The sequence below is a fragment of the Myxine glutinosa genome, chromosome 3 (assembly GCF_964187855.1).
Source record: "Myxine glutinosa chromosome 3, kmMyxGlut1.1, whole genome shotgun sequence".
In the NCBI taxonomy this organism is placed as follows: domain Eukaryota; kingdom Metazoa; phylum Chordata; class Myxini; order Myxiniformes; family Myxinidae; genus Myxine; species Myxine glutinosa.
In genome coordinates this window covers 25,013,885-25,018,413 of record NC_136263.1, presented here as the reverse complement: position 1 = coordinate 25,018,413, position 4,529 = coordinate 25,013,885, and the positions used below count along the sequence as shown (strand labels likewise).

Genomic DNA, 4,529 nt, shown 5'->3' with positions numbered 1-4,529 from the left:
TATAAGTTAATATTCTGATATTAGCTTTAGAAAACCAACCCTATATAAGTCAATACCTCCAACGATACAGGTGCGCAAAATACAAAATCACAAAAGATTTATTTGATATAAGTTAATATTTTGAATAACTCGGTCAATATCAGTCCGAATTTCGCCAAATAAAGGTTCCCATTATCCACAGATACCCCTGTATCCTCCTAGAGGCGAAGTCAGGATGAATTTCGCAAAAAAATAAAGTCCTTCGGCAACGAAAATTTAGCATGGGGTTTTCCTATGTAAATTTACCCTGAAGTAATTTTACCAAAGATCATCGACATTTCGCGGGGCCAGTTCTATCGAGTGTTAAGCTAATCTAGCGACTGCGAAATCTGGAAACAGAATTAAAATCCGACCTATAGTTGGCCCTGGAAGGATTCAAAAAGAACTAGGATTATTTTTCCTCTGCAAGAATGTACGGAGCTCTTAAATCTCCATCCCTTAACATCCATTGACAATCCATCATGTTCCCCATAGCTATTTATGTTATGCATCTAACGGTGAGCATAAGAACCATCAAAAAATATTTTGTGACCACTTTATTTAACAAAATGAGGTGCGGCCTAGCATCTAGTCGAGACCAAGTCATCCCGGCCTACCACCCATTCCGACCCCAAATTCCTCATCGACGATAACTAAACAATATATTATATGAATCGCACCGTACATACCTCCTTCTAGATCTTGATCTTGTCTTGATATACTCACTCAGGCTCACTCTATCACGCACGCCTGAGTCCTCTCAGCTCTTCCAAATGGCGTCCGTTCCGCCTCGTGTCCAGTCCAACTCCGAGTTCCTCTTCTTCGAAAGACCTTTGACCCTCATGGCGGGGGCGTGATGACGTCACTGCGCTTCAGTCTTAGAAAACTAAGGGCGTGATGACGTCACTGCGCTTCAGTCTTAGAAAACTAATTTTTATATAAGTTAATATTTTCAATAACTCCTAGAGGCGAAGTCTTAGAGAATTTCGCAATAAGAAATAGAGTCCTTCGGCGACGGAAATTTAACACGGTGTTTTCCTATGTAACTTTACCCTGAGGTAATTTTACCAAAAATCCCCGAAATTTCACGGGTCCAGCCCTATTGAGTGCCTGCGGCCTCTCAAGTCCCTTCACAGAGTCGGGCTAGAGTCAAGCTCAAAAGGGTTTTCTTTCCCCGCTGATTCCGCCAAGCCCGTTCCCTTGGCTGTGGGATCGCTGGATAGTAGATAGGGGCAGTGAGGATCTCGTTCATCCCTTCATGCACGTCACTGTTTAGATGACGAAATGAATGAGTTCATTCATTTTCGCTGCATGATTACGGGTGACACCGTCACAATTTCGGTCTTTGAGGCCGGCCGATAGGCACGAGGTTCTCCTGACCACGTGGCCCTTGACTTGGTTTGTCCGCACAATGTGGGCGCTTTCAGGACGTGGCCCCACCGTCCCAGACGAGGACTTCATCTCCCTGATACAACGAGTGCAGGGTCGTCGCATGGATGAACAGCGTGTTGCACCTCCAGGCCACTCGTGAGGCCCCGTATCAAATGTTTGCATTCTGTGTGCATTTCTCTTCATATTCTCTGCCTAATGCAGCAGCTGTTATACGATTGAACTTGCCAAAAAAGTGATATTCATCACTTACTCTTTTTATTTTTTTTTAATTGCATTGTCATCTTTTTATTTTATTGGTTTGAGACCACGTGGCAAATGCAAGGTTTCATTAGTTCCAGCGATCCTGCCAGTGCATTTCCGCAGTGTTGATGGTGTTCCGGCATTCGCAGTGGTACAACTGAGAACTGTGGGACAGATTTTCATGGGTGAGATTTAGACATGTGTATAGCAATAATCCATGGCTATGCAGTTTATAAATTGGGATGAAATCGACATGTGCCACATTACCTCAACGCTCACGTGAGTTCTTGCAGAACAACAAAACGTGAAGTGTGTTGGTGCTTTAGATTGCACCTTCACCCTCCTCCCTCTCCCACACCCCTCCATTTGGTTCAGGTCGTGATTCCAAGCTCGGCTGTATACAACAACAACAACAGGCATTTTAAGGCCATTTTCCCTGCTAGAGCAGGGGTTAGCTTTGCGGTCCCCATGACAATCTTCTCCATTTTGCCCTATTTTCTGCATCTCCCCTTGTTAACCCCCTTGCCCGCATTTCTTCTTCCACCACATTTAGCCAAGTCTTTCTCGGTCTTCCCCGTCCTCTACTTCCTTATACATTCATTTCTATCACTCTTCTCAACCAGTCACTTTCATCCTTCCTCAACACATGACCAAACCATCTCAACCTGTTTCTCTTCACAGCATCCATCACAGGCTCTATTCCCATCATCTTTCGCAAATCATCATTTGTCTTCCTCTCTCTCAATGATACTCCACACATCCACCGAACCATTCGCATTTCCACCCTTTCCAGCCTTCGTTGCTGCTCTAACTTCTAAGACCAGGTGGCAGATGCGAGGGTTTCATTAGTTCCAGCGATCCTGCCAGTGCGTTTCCACAGTGTTGATGGTGTTCCGGCATTCGCAGTGGTACAACTGAGAACTGTGGGACAGATTTTCATGGGTGAGATTTAGACATGTGTATAGCAATAATCCATGGCTATGCAGTTTCTAAATTGGGATGAAATCGACATGTGCCACATTACCTCAACGCTCACATGAGTTTTTGCAGAACAAACAAAACGTGACGTGTGTTGGTGCTTTAGATTGCACCTTCACCCTCCTCACTCTCCCGCCACCCCTTCATTTGGTTCAGGTCGTTGATTCCAAGGTCGGCTGTATAATGTTCAGTATTTCCAGGACCTGTACAGAGTCTATGGTGTTGTTCATGTACCACCTGGCATGCTTTTAGCAGCCTGGTACCCATTAAAAGTATGTTTGCAAAACTCACTCTTTCTCTTTTTCTCTCTTTTTCTTTCTTTCTTTCTCTCTCTTTCTCTCTCTCTCTTTCTCTTTCTCTTTCTCTCTCTCTCTCTCTCTCTCTCTCTCTCTCTCTCTCTCTCTCTCTCTCTCTCCTCTCTCTCTCTCTCTCTCTCTCTCTCTCTCTCTCTCTCTCTCTCTCTCTCTCTCTCTCTCTCTCTCTCTCTCTCTCTCTCTCTCTCTCTCTCTCTCTCTCTCTCTCTCTCTCTCCCTCTATTTTTTGGTTGCTGTTGCAAAATATGCGATATATAAATCTCGGAAAATTAAAATAGATAACGGCTATGGCTCTGATGCTATTTCTATTTTTAAAGGGTTTGTCTCAACACGACTCAAGCTAGAATTTGATTTCTTTGTCAGTAATGGAAACGTCCAACTTTTTGAGAGAAAGTGGTGTATTGGCAATGTTCTGTGCTCAGTCGATGATTCAAAAGTGGTAATTACTTTATAATTCCTGATTGATTTGACTTTTTTTTCTTTGGAACTGATTGCTTGCATATATGTTTCTTCCTGTGTCCTTGAATACATTTCTCTCTCTCTCTCTTAGTTTTTCGCTTAATTTGCTCTTGATGTATTTATAGCTCTTGCATGAGCATTTCCTTTAAAATTGGTTGTGGTTTTGTTTGTGTCTTCCCCTTTGGTTTGTAAAATATATATTTTTTGTATATTCGCTGGTTTCTTTTAAATACCCTTTGCTCTTTTTGTGGTGTCTTCATGATCCTTATGCAATTTCTTTAAACTGGTTGCTTTGTTTTTTTTTACAACTGCTTTGTGAAATGTGTTTTTTTTTACAACTGTTTGTGAATGGCTTTACATTGTTTATAATAAAAGGACACAAAAGTCAAAGTCTCTCTCTCTCTCTCTCTCTCTCTCCTCTCTCTCTCTCTCTCTCTCTTGCCCCTTGCTGGCCGTTAGCTGTTGGGCATGGCAAGATGGCAGCCGTGCATGTGTGGTGAGGTGTGAGCTGCTCCAACCTTCGATCTTTCTACCCCCCCCCCCCCCCTTGCTCGTTGTCTTTCTTAATTTCTGTTCTTCCACTTTTCTCCTGATCCTCACGTTGTCTACTCTCTGTCTGCCCCCACCACTCCAGTTCAACAACCCACTGCTACAACTCCTCACCCCCCCCCCCCAGCTCACCAACCCCCCCCCCCCCCCCCAGCTCCCCGCCCGTTCTGCCCTCCCCTCCTGGCCGCCACCCCCCCCCCCCGCACCCCTCCCTTCTGTCCCCGAACTGCACCCTCTGTGATCGAGCAGACAGGCTCTCTGGACAATACTGTGCCCCCTCTACCTCCCAACACTGACGGACAAACTACCCCAACTACTGTCTCAGACCCCCCCACCACCTCCCAACACGGACGGTCAAACTCCCCCAACTACTGTCTCCGACCCCCCACCACTGACGGTCAAACTCCCCCAACTACTGTCTCAGATGACATCATACCAAATTTAACGACCGCTGATAATGCGAACATGAACATCTGGGATGGGTTTACACTTGTTTCCTCATTAAGGAAGAGAAAAACACCCCAGGATTCAGTTACACCTCGTAATGAAAAGGTGGTAATTTTTCAGTCAAACATTGCG

The 4,529-nt window shown here is 44.8% G+C and overlaps 1 long non-coding RNA gene across 1 annotated transcript; it reads right to left on the bottom strand.

Annotated features, from left to right (window-relative positions):
- Positions 1–1,648: 1,648 nt before the first annotated feature.
- On the bottom strand, positions 1,649–2,045 carry LOC137423741 (uncharacterized). Its single transcript, XR_010983781.2, has 2 exons — positions 1,918–2,045; positions 1,649–1,814 (listed from the first exon to the last, which is right to left on the bottom strand). It is a non-coding gene; the product is annotated as an uncharacterized LOC137423741 (long non-coding RNA).
- Between the last annotated feature and the right edge of the window lie 2,484 nt (positions 2,046–4,529).